This window comes from Phyllobates terribilis, unplaced genomic scaffold (genome assembly GCF_046119375.1).
Source record: "Phyllobates terribilis strain yellow unplaced genomic scaffold, ASM4611937v1 Scaffold_13__5_contigs__length_258822181, whole genome shotgun sequence".
NCBI classification, from domain to species: Eukaryota; Metazoa; Chordata; class Amphibia; order Anura; family Dendrobatidae; genus Phyllobates; species Phyllobates terribilis.
The window spans coordinates 92,196,611-92,211,881 of record NW_027362773.1 but is presented as its reverse complement, the minus strand read 5'-3'; the positions used below and the strand labels follow the sequence as shown (position 1 = coordinate 92,211,881).

General features: G+C 45.9%; 1 protein-coding gene across 3 annotated transcripts in view; it reads left to right on the top strand.

Moving 5' to 3' along the window:
• The window catches only part of LOC141173779 (receptor-type tyrosine-protein phosphatase beta-like), a 224,989-nt gene that overhangs the window by 113,268 nt on the left and 96,450 nt on the right, over window positions 1–15,271 (top strand). The window lies entirely within an intron of this gene.

The window sequence follows — 15,271 nt, the reverse complement described above, 5'->3', positions numbered from 1 at the left end:
CTCCTGCACCTTCCTCAACAGTTTGGCTGCTACCATGCGCCCTGGTTAATCCCTCTCCCCCACCCTCCCATGCCTGCCACCTTGGTGCTGCCAACCGTCTGGACCTTGGAGATGTTATCCCTTCCGCATACGACTCCTCCTCTACTTCCTCCACCTCCTCTTGTCCCACCACCTGACTCTGAATTCTGTTTAATGTGTGCTCCAGCATGTAAATCACCGGAATAGTCATGCTGATAATGGCATCGTCGTCAGCACTAAACATCTTCGTCGCCATTTCAAAACTGTGCAGAAGGGTGTGTGGCGCCCCTGAGGGTTCAGTCGCCACAGAGTTACTGCATCTCACCCAGAGGTGTGGTATCTCATCCTCAGGTAAGGAAGGCGTATGGCTCGGGACCCTGACTCCTGCATCCAACACATACCCGCAGTGGGGGTAGGGCGAGATTTCTCCTAAGGGAGAGCACAGTCCCAGGTCCCTAGCTGGTTTGAGGGTCCTATGTAGTGGGTGCTTAGGGGAGCAGCTTAGGGGAGCACATGACAAGGAGAGTATAAATAGGAAGCCATCTTAGAAAGAGCAAGCCAGACAGAGGAGGAAAAGTGACAGGAGCAGAGACTAGGCATGAGCTCTGCTCCGGAGGCGGGCCTAGCCTGGGAGGCCCAGGACTGAAGGAGAGAAGAGAGGAGTGGGAGCTGGAAGGCTCCAGGAACCGAAGGGACCCTACGGCTACGGGCCGTGCAGAAGGCCACCCGTACTCCCGCTGCTACCAGGAGGTAGAGGGGTCAGGCCAGATAAGGGGAACCGGTCCCTCAACTAGCGGAGAAACAGCAAGGCTCAACTAGAAACCGGAGGCTGCTGCATTTCATGTACTGCAGGCCAAAGTCCACACCAGTCTCACTAAGAAGGTAGCCACATAGGACCCAGGGGACGGAACACACGTCACCCGCCAAGGCCCGAGGATACCGGATAGAAGTGTCACTGGGTGTGAGGTGCAGGGAGAAGGCCAGAGAAAGGACACACAGAAGGGGGTTCTGCTAAGTACTCCGGAGCTATCTGGGGGTGGACTGAGCCCCTCACTGAGTATGCACAGCACGACGGGGGAGATTGCTCTGGTACCTGTAATCTGGACTACAACAACTGTGAGTAATATCTTGAGACGGCATCACACGGACTCTGTGTTCATTACTGACTCCCTGCACTACAACCACCATCATCCACCCACACTGCCCTTTAGCTACACTCTTCCTGTGGTGAGTAATAATACCGTTGCTGCAAAACCACCAGCTTCAGAGGACTGTTCCGCAGGGACGGCCCCTTTGGCCGCACTCCACAGGTGGCGTAGTCAGACATTATAAAATCCATATATACAAATTACCCTTGGATTGACCGCCCTGGGTCACGGACTGGGTCACCGCCACAGTGACTACAACCCCCAGCGTCTACCGGCTCAGGGTACCCCATGGCCCAGGGGGCGCGTCAACTTCATAGGTCCCTGATCTGAGACCACTCCTGCAGCGTGATTTGCCCCACCTCTGGATCTCGTTGGCCCAGGCTATACGTCAGAACGTATTGCACCAGGGCTTGTCGGTGCTGCCACAGTCGCTGCAACATGTGCAGAGTTGAATTCCACCGTGTCGGCACATCGCATTTCAGCCGGTGAACTGGCAGGCCCAACGACTTCTGTAGAGATGTAAGTCGTTGAACTGCGGGATGTGAACGGCGGAAGTGAGCACACAGCGACCGTGCCCTCTGCAGAAGGCCATCTAGTCCGGGATAGTGGGCTAAAAATTGCTGGACAACCAGGTTCAACACGTGAGCCATACAAGGCACGTGTGTGACATTGCCCCGGCGAAGTGCCGCACCCAGGTTTGCAGCATTGTCGCACATGACCTTCCCTGGTTGCAGGTCCAGTGGAGACAACCTTTCATGAAACTGGGTCTCCAGAGCTGACCACAACTCCTCAGCTGTGTGACTCACATTTCCCAGACATTTCAAAGTAAACACTGATGCCGTTGAGCCCTGCTGCCAGCATAGTAAGGAGGTGTGCAGGATTCCTTCTGCGCAGTTAGAAAGCAGGTGGCATTACCAGACAGGCTTTGGGTGCAGGTGGAGGACCGAGAGGAGGTTGAGGAGGCAGAAGCAGTGGAGGAACTTCGAGATAAAGAGGATTGACGCACAACTCGTGGGGACGGTAAGACTTGGACAGCAGCCCCTTGTCCTGCTGTCACCATAGTTACCCAGTGCCCAGTCAGCGACATGTAATGCCCCTGTCCATGCCTTCTCGTCTAAGTGTCTGTGGTGAAGTGCACCCTGTCACACACACAGTTTCTCAAAGAAGCGGTGATGTTGTGTGCGACATGCTAGTGGAGCGCAGGCACACCTTTCTTTGAGAAGTAGTGCCGACTGGGCATCTGGTACTGGGGCACTGTGACGGACATAAGGTCTTGAAAATCCTCTGTGTCCTCCAGGTGGAAAGGCAGCATTTCTGTAGCCAACAGCTTGCAGATGGTGAAATTCAACCTCTTAGCTTTCTCATGGCTAGGAGGAAATGGTCTTTTACTTTTCCACATCTGAGGGACCGAGGGCTGGCTGTTGTGCTTAGACGGTGTTGAGTAGGGTGTCCCCGGCAAACTGCCGGTCTGTGAGGAAGATGCAGGCGGACATGTTAGGTTGCCTTGATCCAAAGGTGGTGCTCTCGATGTCGGAGAGCGCTCAACACTAGCAGGTGTTTCCACTTCCCAATGAACTGACGACCTGCCAATCACACTGGCTGTTGCGGGTAAAGAGGTGGCAGGTCTGCGTCCAAAAACATGTGTGACTGCTGTCCCCCCAGTCACAGAGGATGAAGAGGCTGCGGATGCACAAGATGGGGCAGACGGTGGTTGGCCCAGCCGGCTAGGCCGCATTGTAGCACAGTGAGCTTCCCACTGCAACTTATGCTTCATATCCATGTGACGGTACATGCATGAAGTACTCAAACTATGGATTTTTTGGCCTCTACTTAGCTTTTGCTGACAAATATTACAGATAACACGAGTTGGGTCATCCTTATCGATCTGAATAAATGCCCAGGCTATGCAAGGCTTAGAGCCCATGTGACCTGAAGAGCCACTACGACTTGTGGTCAGAGGCAGAGTTGTGGTTGAGGATGCAGTTGTTGACGTGCTTCCAGTACTCCGTCTCTGTTCAGGAAGGCGCAACCTAACCTCGTCGTCAATAGCATCTGTGATTCCCCGCTGCGCTTGGTATCACAGATCCTAGAAGAGTGCATTGATGGAATCCTCCACAAGAGGCCCCCATAAACATTCACACATCTCCACCTTCCACCTCAGACCAGCAGAGGGAGCCCGTTAGGGATATAAATAGGGAAGGTGGAGCTAGGCAGTTCAGTTCCTCTGAAGAGTTCCTGCAGTAGAGAAGCCTAAGAGAGGTCAGTCTGCAGTGGAGCTCAGTCTAGTCTAGAGAACGCAGTTAATAGTTCAGCAGTGGAGCACGAGGCTCCTGCTTGCTAGATTCAGGGAGCCCAGATAGAGCTTAAGGTGTGCCGGTGCCGTAAGATCAGTGAAGCGCGGCAAGCTGCCGTTAGTGTGTATAGCCTAGTGAGGGCCCGAGTAGGCCGAAGGCGAGTGGCGAGTTAGTACATAAGGGGCAGAGGAGCTTAACCAGCTCACCCCGAAGCATTTACCGGACACAGGATCCGAGCTTACCGGTATCTCTATGACCCAGTAAGGCATAACCGGAATCCCTGGAGAACTACAAGTCCCAGGATCGCTAAGGTGCTGATATGTAACAGAGCCAGGAGACGCTTAGGCCACGCATACTGGGAGCGTGAACTCCAAGAGAAGGCCCTACCACAAGGTCAGCCAGCGCAGGACAGAGACAAAGTTAGGCCTAGCTCCAGGCAGGTCAGAAACTTACTACGCAGAGGCAAGAAACAGGAGGCCCTACACCCGCTCATTGGGGAGGATCCTGATATGCACCCTTCACCCTACAGTGCTCCGGGATGTGCCTGAATTTCCACCAGTAAAAGGTACTGAAGTGACTACCGTGTCCGTTCCCATTCTTGCTCTGACCCAGCTGGGTCTCGCCTGTCCTGCATTCCCCCTGCATACGCTGCCCTGAGACCTAGGTCCACCTGTGGGGAGCTATACCATCGAGCTGCCTTATCACCGGCCTCAGTGGACTGCTGCAGCGCTGGTGCTTGTCACCAGATACCACAGGTGGCGTCATGAACTCTTATAAAATTAACAATTATCCACCCTTTTAAAGAGAGACCCCAGGGTACGGGCCAGGGAGCCGACCACCGCGACATCCCCAAGGCCAGGCAAATGCCCGGGTACCGAGTCATCCCCATCCCCAGGGCTAGTCACATCCTCCTCCACCTCCTCTGCTGACCTCATCGACTGGCTGACTGTGGGTTGACAGTAAGTGGGATCTCCAACCTCGTCATCATCACCCTGTGTGTTATCACACCCGTCGTCCTCAGAGCCAACCTCTTCCTGCCCTGACCGAAAAGTCAAGTTGTCGCTCCAATCAGGTATTTGAGTCTCATCATCGTCTTCATCATTGTCTCCACCAACAGGAGTTACAGTTTGGGAACAAGGGTCTACATTATGCTCAGAACCTTCTTCACCTGGTCCTGGATCCGACTTATAAAGATTCTGGGCATCAGATCAGATCATTTCCTCATCTGGATTAACAGAAGCTCTGGAGCAGACCTCCGTTTCCCAGGCTATAGTATGAGTAAACTGCTGTGCAGACTCAACCATCTGTGCTACCCCATACTCAGACGGGCAGCTGGAGACTTGGGAGCTGTGAGGAAGCAAGTGCGATTGGGGTGACACCTCTGAGGACTGGAGTATTTGTGATGTTGAAATTGAGGTAATGGAGAGCCCACTTGAAGGAGCACTTGATATCCGTTGAAGCACCTGCTGTTTTTGTGCCTCATTTAGAATTTGTAGCGATGGGCGTGTCCGTAAGAATGGGATCGTATCACATTGTCCACGAAAAGAAGTCGACGTCTTAGTTTGGCTGGAAGATGGTCTTTCTTCTGCAGATGTTACTCCCCCCCCCCACGGTGGGGGGCCTCGACCCACCGGCGGACAGGCACCAGTATTGGGATAGGGGGGCTGGCCGTCAGGGTCCACCGCGGCTCTGGCACAAACCCGGCGACACGGAGGTGGCACGGGCAGGAGCGGACTGAACGTGTCGGCTTCTCACTTTTTGGATTTTAGAAGGGCATGACATGCCTATATCTGTGTCTCCCCCTCCTTTTACTCCTCCACCTCTTTTCTTTTCGCATGACTATATGTACTTGTCACTTTTCCATGTGTTAGTTGTGTCTTCTGAGCAGTTTGTCAGCTTTTGGACACCTTTGAAGGTGTTTTCTATGTGTTTCTATGTGTTTTTGTTCGCCTGCCATTGATTTTAACGGTGTTCGAAGGTGTTCGACGAACAGTTCGACGAACAGTTCGGCGAACACACGGGTGTTCGACGAACCGAACCGAACTCGAACACTACGGGGGTGGCTCAACACTAGTCATTATATATTCAGGATCTTGAAGAACGTTTAAAGAAGGTCATACACATTAGATAGCTATCAGTTGATGGCTATTCCTCCTGATACCCTTCTCCCACATACACAGGCATTCTATGGCGTGACATATCCCCTGCCAGATTTCAATAAGCCGATCCTTGTTTAACCCCTTATTCTTAAATCCAAGATGTCTTGAGATATTCCCATAGACATTAAGTGGTCGGCTAGTCTCACCAAAATCATCAGGTTCATCAAAAATTCATATAATGTGCATGACTGCCTTTAGACTTGAAACAGTTATAATCAAAAGGATTACAAGAGATAAATACGTGGATAATTTTTATACAATTTATGCTTCAAAATACACGTGTGTATAATCAATTGATCCAGAAGCAAAAACCACGATATAGATCAAAATTAAAGAAAGAGAACAATCGAAGGCAGATATGGGAAACCAAGAAAAAGAGAAAAAAACGTAGAAACAAAAAGTCCAATGAAAGTGTACAATAATAGTTTATTATAATTAATTACAGGTGACAACACTGGTAACAGACAGGGAAAAAAAGAAATATAAAAACCAAATGACAAAAAAGAAAATAACATCGCAGAGCCATATAGATAAGCTTCCTTATTATAACATGATCACATGTCCTGTGGTGGCCCATACAAAATTCATGAATACTTCATAAAGTGCTTAGTGCTTAATATTTAGTATTAATAATTCATTCCAAAATACTTTAATATAGTGCAAAAAAATATAATGGTCAATTGGGGCCCACTTCAGGTACAAAAAAATCAATACATTTAGCTACATAATAAGTACATTCTATTATAAATTCTGATCATGTTTAGGGAAGTGGATTGTTGTTTACTGCTGTAAAGTGATATATTGGGCAATAATGCCGCCAGTAAAGATCTTAGTGCAACATATAATAATCTTGTATACTCACAGCCTAACGGTTAGTTACTACTCCACAATGGCGTCCACCCCGACGCGCGTTTCAGTGTCCAGCCTTCATTAGGGGTATTGAAAGAGTTATGTAGGCTTATGATAATGAATACCACAGAATAGGCCATTAATATCAGATAGGTCGCTGTCCAAAACTTTGCATCTCCATATATTAACAGTTTTGCAGTGAATAAAGTGACCAACGCAGCTTCATTCAGTGTACACTTCTGGGAGCTGTAGCTAAGTTCCTATTCACTTCAGTAGAAGCTGAACTTCAGTGTCCAGGAACAGACATTACACAATAAATGGAGCTGTGCTGTTCACGCAGTTCATTGTTTTAATTTGCCCACCACAAGAGAGGAAAACAGCTGATCGGTGGGGGTGTCCAGTGTTCGACAGGGAAACAACTAATCGGTGGAGGTGTCAGGTGTACGACAGTAAAACAGCTGATCGATGGGGGTGTCAGGAGCCACCGATTTTTATATTGATGATCTATTGTATACAATGATGTGATCGGATTACCTCTTTTAGCCTGCAAAAACCCTTTTAATGTCTGATAAGCTTAAAGTTTTCTCCCATTTTCCTGGTTCAAATTAAAACTTTTGTGAGGAAACCAATAAAAATGTTGGATACTTCAAAGGAGGCACAGCACACTGTAGTCCAGTTGGTTCAAACCAATATAAAGTTTATTTTTAAGATCTTAATACAAGTAACTAAGGCGCCTATGTCAAGGTAATGGAGAACAATACAGAATAAATGCCAGTTTAATAAATAAAAAAGGCACCAAAACCACATTAGAACCCCCTAGTGGGCTGATACAAATACAAGTGACATACCAGCAATAAGAAATGTCAAGCACAATTGCGAACACGTACATCTCCAATATACACTGTGCATAAATACCATTTCATGCCTTTTTAGGCTTTGTGAGCACGTTCAGGATTTGAAGTAGAAATTTCCTGAGCGTTTCTGCATCTCCTTGGCAGGAAAAACGCTGCGGAAAAAACGTGATTTTGCTGCGTTTTTGACGTTTTTTTTATGCGGTTTTTGAAGCTTTTTTGTACATCTATGAATGCTTTTTGGAGCTAAGTAAAGTTATTTGGTAGGGCAATGCTTAAACCCTTGGATTACTATCAGAGCTGGGGTGAGTATATTGGTTAATTTAAATGATTAAAGAATGTGTCTGTTGTATTTCAAATAAAGTGTTTGCTCTGTCTGTGTGTTTATTTAACTCTTTACTTTACTTTAATTAGGTTTGGTGATGAAAGGGTCTCACACCTTGTCATCAAACAAAATAGCTAGGTGTCAGCTAATCCCAATCGCCCAATCTCATTAGCATTTCCATTCGTGTAATTTATGCGGCAGCTGTGAGCTGCTATTTTTAGCCTAGGAAGGTACCATTTGCAAACATGGTCCCTCGCTATATTTAACAGCTCACAGCTGTTTCATTAGCCACTACATCCCCAGTCCCTATGAACAGCACTCAGCAGCGCTTTGGACACAGCATATTTTTCCTGCGTCCAAAACGCGGTGTTCTAATGCCGGACTTTTGTTGTCGGTACATGTAAATCCACTGCATATAATGACACTTCAATCAGTCAAAATCTGCAGCGGAGACTAGCGTGTCCGTTACAGAAATTGACATGCTGCAGGTGAGATTGGGTATGTCGCCACGATCAGGAGCCGCTACAGGTTTGACGCTGCGTGTTTATACAGTGTCAAACCCGCAACATCCAGATGGTACAGAATCGTAGGTGGGATCTCTAGAAATCCCATGTCCACTATGCATGCATCAGAGGCTGCGGATCACCTGTGGACACTGACATGCGGCACGTCTTTCAGGACCGCAGCATGTCAAATTCTTTTGCGGAGTGGCTAGTCTCCGCAACAGAAATTTGACCACTAGAATGTATTGAATGCAATATATACACATGGTTCAGTGAACACATGTGGATTTACCTGCGTTTAATAGAATGCAATGTTTTGGACGCAGAAAAAAATATGCGTCCAAAGCGCTGCTACGCCCGGATCGTGGGCACAGAGCCTAAAATTAAAAAAAAAAAAAAATGGCGTGGGCTCCCTCATCATTTCTATAACCAGCAGAGGGAAAGCTGACCGCTGGGGGCTGATATTAGTAGCCGGGGAAGGGGCCATTAACCAAAAATGTTCCCCGGCTATTAATATCTGCCCACAGCTGTTTGTTTAGCCTTTACTGGCTAGATTACAGGGGGACCCCAGAAAAAAATTGACGTGGGGTCCCCCTATAAAAGCTAACCAGAAAAGGCTAAACAGACAGCTGTGGGCTGATATTAATAGCCAGGGGAGGGACCATGAATACTAGCCCCCTCCGCGACTATTAATATCACCCCTCAGCAGTCCCAGAAATTACACATCCATAAGATGCACCAAATCTGGCGCTTAGCCTCCGCTCTTCCCACTGCCCTGTAGCGGTGGCGAGTGGGGTAATTGGGTTGGGGTTCACGTCAGCCTTGTATTAGCGGCTGATGTGAAGCCCAGGTTAGTAATGGAGGGAGTCTATGAGACGCCCCCATTACTAACTGCGTAGTAAAGTTATCGCCGCCTTTTCAATAAAAGACACAGAATAAAGTATTTTAATGAAATAAAAAACACATGGTTTTACATTTTTTTTTATTGTACTCTGTCCGCGAAGCCCTCGATCTTCTGAAGAAAAAGTAAAAAACAAACAACTATACACCTCACCATCACGACGCAGTCCACGATTCCGTCACGATTGTCCCCCGGTGATCCGGGTCACTGCTAGAGCAGTGACATTAGCAATCACTGATATCACTGCTGTAGAAGACAGCAATGTATACTGACAGGAGGTGAGTATAGTGTTTTTTTTTTAAATTTTTTCTTTTTTTACCACCACGGGCATGCCGGCTTGGCTGAAGAGACTACTGCTTCCCCCAGCCGCACCGCTCTCGCTGTTATCAGCGGGAGCGGCGGTCGGATGAGAGGAGTAGTAGTCCTCCTCTCCCGACCCGGGTGCCACCCGCACCGCGTTTCCTCCTTGAATTTGCGCCTATTGACTTTAATTGAAAAGCAGCAAATCCGCAGGTATAGATATTATACCTGAGGATTTGCTGCAGTTAAATTCAAGTCAATAGGAGCAAATTTGCGGTGGAAACGCCCGAATAATGGACATGCTGTGTTTTTTTCCACAATGGTAATACTGAGCGGAAATTTTGGCATCATGTGCACAGCATATCAGGATTACAATTGCAATAGCTGGCCGAGGATTTTTGATGCATTTTCGCAGCATTTCCACGCTGGAAAACCGCTGTGAAAACGCATCAAAAACGCTACGAGGGCACTTAACCTTATGGTCCTTTTTCTAATGAAATCTTTCAGATTAATAAAGAGTTCAAATTTATTAAATTTACTTGTGGGGTATTTTAGCTTAGTGTCTGCAGAATGCAGACCTCCTTGATTTTCCAGGGCCTTTTTGATTTTAATATTTTAGTTTATTATTTTTTTGTTCTCGGTCATCAAGGTGGTAAATGGGTGAAACAATCTCCAGGTGAACTGTGCTGAATTAAAACGCCATTAAAACCTAGTTACACTACTCGACCTCTTCCATTAAATGACCACCAGTGGGCTAAAAACAAGCCAATCTGCAATCGTTGACTGACCTGTGGTGTTCTATGCTCTCCAGACGTTCGTTAATAAAATTGTTCTGCTGATATAGAAAACCATGTTATCAGCACCTCATCTGTTTACACAAGTCAATTTACTGCCAAGAATAATAATTCTTATGTATGCTTATCAGACTCATCAGGTGTTTATTGGACTGTTTAGATTGGTCGATAATTGTGAAAGACCATTTCCAAGAACACTTGCTTCCTATTTATCGGGTCATATTAATGGGCTCTAACTCTTGCCTCCAACAAGACAAAATAGACAAAATTGACTAGAGTATCCAGGTTACCATGCCTCCCACAAGTCATGGGGTTCACCTTTTTGTTCCTCCTCCTCCCTCTCCAGTGTACTTTCCCAACAGTTTGTGAAGATGCTGAACAGGTGAATCTATTGGTACTCTGCTGAGCCGAATAGAAGATGCTAGAGATCATTTAAGCTGCTACCCCCTAGTATTCCTTTCTTTGCACTACTACTGCAGGAAGTCACTGGTTCAGTTCCTCTTTTGTATCTCAATTTTTGCCTCCTGCACCCTATTACTTGCTGCTCCATTGGATGACTCTCTTCCCTTCTCCCACTTTTACAACAGAGGCTTGGCACCGTCTCTTCTGCTTCTCTTGCTCCTGTGAAAGCAATGCACAATCTGCTTGTCAACCTTTCCACACGTCCATGGAAACTTCTTCGACACCTTCCCTTTTTTCTGGCCGCTCAAACCTTTCACTTGACCTAAGACACGTATTGACGGAAGCAATAGAGTGCCTGCTTGTTGGTCTCAGGGCTGCTTATAAAATCCCTGGTTTCATGGAATCCTAAACACAATAGTTCAAACCATTGCCCTTGGCTCCATTGAAGATCACTAGGTCTCACTACTGAGAGTCGTAGGCAAGCCTCTTCTTCCTCTACTAACACCTGCTAGTGCAGGATCTCTTCTAACCCTCTTTCTTCTCCCACTGGCCGTCCCGGAACAATTAAGGGGTCTGATCTGTTACACTGAGGGTGTCCCTTTACACCACAATCATCTTCCTGGTCCCGCTCTTTTTCTGCTATTAGACACCTTATCCCATAATAACGTAATGCTTTTCATTTTTATCTATTACCTTCCTATTTTGGTAAGTCTGATAACAGCAGGCTCCATTACCTAAAACTTTTTTTTTTCTATAAGCTCCAAGGGGCTTGTTATGGGGTTAGTTATGGGTAAGTATTGACACAAAGAAAAAACACAAAATTTGAGCTTGGTTTAAGTTGGTATACATGCTGCACATAAACGCATGTTCAGAATGGCCATAATTCAGAAAAAAACTACAAGAAGCAAAATGAACATAAACCCTGCTGTAAATAAATAAAGAGCAAAAGTGCATTTAAATAAAACAGGGTTCTTAGTAACATTCTTTTGATCAAAAATAGCATGAAAGCTATCCCACCACGGAAAGGTGAACCCATTTGGGATAGTCCTACTCTGTCTAATATTAAAAACCTTACCATGTGTCAAAGTTGACCTCAGTGTGTGAATAAGGGCAGACAAAGGACCGGGTAAGCTGGAGCTACTAGAAGCTTGGCCACTCATTACAGCAGACAGCTTGTGAGGGACAAGAGGGAAAAGAAAGCCCAGTTTATAGTAGCTCCAGCTTTAGCCTCATGCAATACTTCCTCCCCTGATGACCGAAAGAAGAAATGCATCTGGGGCATATTTTTTAGGGCAATATAGGGTTAAGCGAATTACAGGGCAGGCTGTGTACTGCCCTTGTAAGGGCGGGAGTACTCGGAACCAAGGGCTAAATAGTGTTAAACAGGGCACTCTAGGGCCAGTCCTTTAGTCTGTCCAGTTGGTTGCCTTCTGGTATGCAGGGTTCAGGAGTAGTCAGATGTGGATGGCATGCCTGTAAAGGACATCACCCACAAAACAATAAACTGGTGAGATTGTTCCAATTATTGATATATGTCCATACAGCTGAGGTTTAACATGAGTAGAACTAAATGAAATCATAACTCAATATATACTGAGCAACTGACCACTGTTAGTAAAAGCCATTCTGGTTTATAGTTGTATGTTATGTACCTTGCACTTTATATTCTGGAAACCAGAAAAATGAGTGGAAAAGGTGTTTTTAATATTATTTTGTGGTGAATACATTTTAAGATTAACTAAGTAAAAGTGAAGTTTTATATATAAGTACACCACTCTGCTAAGTATTGACACAGTATCCTTTACTTGTATATCCATAGATTGTGTTGTTGATACCAACGACCATATTATCTACTACTGTCAATAAAAAAATGTTACCTTGTCCCTCAAAAGTAAGCCCTCTCACAGCTCCAACGGAAAAACGAAGGCGTTAATGTTCTTGGGAAAATGGCGGCACAATCCAACAAATTGTTTTTTTTACAAATTTCAGTTTTCACAATTACACTGCACTTCGAATTTTTTTCCTATTTTACAGTACACTGTGATAAAATGAATGGTGTAATTCAAAAGTACAACTCGTCCCGCGAAAAAAAAAAAAGTGTGTATGTTCACAGAAAAGATAAAAAAAGCTATGGCTTTTGGAAGAAAAAGAAAAGGAGTAAACAACGAAAACGGAAAAACGGAAATTGGCCACGTTGGGAAGGGGTTAAAATACTTACATTGCAGTCTTTTCCAGTTTCCAGCGCCACTCTGGTCTTCTTCTTGGTTATTAGTGCTCCTCATCTTTTCTAGCTTTGTAGGGTGGTGTTACTTCCACCAGTGTAAACCTATGTAGCCTCAGGACTAGGCTCCTTAGATTTACATTATGAAAGTGATGTCTGGTCCACAGAAACCCTTGTGTGATCCGGCGAGGCTTGATTTGTAGTCGTTGGAGCCAGAAGAGGAAGAGAGCATTTTGGAAAATGGGGGAGACTGCAATTGGTAAGTATTTTAATGCACTTAAAACTACATCATATACATATTTGGAAAGGATTAGGAGGTTTTTGCTGGGAGTACTTCTTTAGGAGAAAAAAAAATCCTGATAAAAATGCCAGCATGTTTCTGCATGATTGATGGCAAAATGGACATTGGCACAATAGGAGTCTATGGGCATGTTCAGATGGAAGCAATGCATACATCGCCTTGGAGCTTAACGTTTTCACTGCTAACATGTCATACACCCTCTGTATGTGAAATATCTGATGTGCCTGCAGTCTGCTCTCTTGCAACTCTTCTTTTTATGTTTTGGGCAGTGGTTAAGATAAGATAAGATATACTTTATTTATCCCGGAGGAAATTGCGGTATCACAGCAGCAGAACACAGATCTCGAACATGACACATATGATAACAAAACATTTGGAATGCTTTAGACATTGCTTTTCAGACATTTGTTAAACACCCCCATAGCTGTTGGAACAAACGATCTCCTGTATTTTTCCTTTTTACACCTTAGTTGTATTAGGCGATTGCTGAATGTGCTCTTCTGTTTCGCAAACAGTTCATAAAGCGGGTGTGTGTTGTTGCCCATTATAGCTCTGCACTTCTTCTTAATCCTATCCTCTACCACCTCTTCAAAAGTCCCAAGCTGTAGGCCCACCGTCGCGCTAGCCTTCTTTATAAGTTTGTTGAGCTTGTTGGCGTCAGCAACACGCACACTGTTACCCCAGCAAATTATTGCCGCAAAGGTGGCACTAGCCACAATGGATTGGTAGAACACCTCAAGCATTTTGCCACACACATTAAAAGACCTTAACTTCCTTAGGAAGTACAATCTACTCATCCCCTTCTTGTAGACCTTCTCCATGTGGCACTTCCAGTCTAGCTTGCTATCCAGGTAAACCCCCAAATATTTGAAACTGTCCACCATCTCCACATCCTGACCGTCAATGGTAACAGGTAGGCATACCTTCTTGCACCTTCCATAGCTCATCACCAACTCCCTGGTTTTCTTAACATTTAGTTCTAGATGGTTAGCCTGGCACCATACTACAAAGTCCGCAACCACCCTTCTATATTCCTCTTCGTCCTGGTCCTTCCCAATACCGCCAACTATCACAGAGTCATCCGAGTACTTCTGGAGGTGACAACGGTCTGATTTATACTGAAAGTCAGCTGTGTACAATGTAAAGAGGAATGGCGACAGCACTGTTCCCTGCGGGGCTCCGACACTGCTCAGTACACTATCTGATGTAGCCGTCCCCCACCTAACAAACTGTGGCCTATCCGACAGGTAGTCAATTATCCAATTCACAAGTCCCTCATCCACCGCCATTTTAATCAACTTTCCTCGCAGTAAGAGTGGCTGTAATGTGTTGAACGCACTAGAGAAATCAAAGAACAAAGCACGCACTGTGGTTCCATCATTGTCCAAAAAGGAATGTACTGTTTGTAGCAGAGACGCTACAGCATCGTCCACACCCAGTCCCTGCCGGTACGCAAACTGAAGAGCATCAGTATGCGCCATCACCCTCGGACACAAGTGAGCAAGTACTATTCTCTCCAAGGACTTCATCGCATGCGATGTTAAGGCCACCGGTCTATAGTCCCCCGGGGAAGCCGGGAAGGTAGTCTTGGGAATCGGCACCAGGCAGGAAGTCTTCCATAGCACTGGTACTCTCTTTGATTGTAAGCTCTGGTTAAAGAGATGCTGGAAGACAGTACATAACTCATTTGCACACACTCTGAGGACACGTGGACTGAGACCGTCAGGCCCTGCTGCTTTGCCAATGGCCAGCTTACTAAACTGGTCCCTCACGTCATTTTTGGAGACCGAGAAATGATCTATTTCACCCCCTGTTAATTTAGCTAGTTGTTCCCCGGCCTCCTCCCCCTTCCCTGCTGCTACCGCACCTTTATTGCTGAATCTATTGAAGAACTGATTCATTTCATTAGCCATTGTAAGTCCACCACCCCCCTGCTCCGACCTTGCCTTAAACCCAGTCACTAGCTTCATTCCAGCCCACACCTCTCTGGAGCTTTTTTGTGCAAATTGATTTTCTAATTTAACTCTGAATGCCTCACGGGCAATCTTAATTTTCCCCTTTAGGTCTCGCTGTATAATTTTCAATGCCTCCTTGTCCTTCCTTTTAAAAGCCAGTTTTTTCATGTTTAGTAAATGTTTCAACTCTTTTGTAATCCATGGCTTATTGTTTGCATAACACCGAATCTCTTGAACAGGTACTACAATG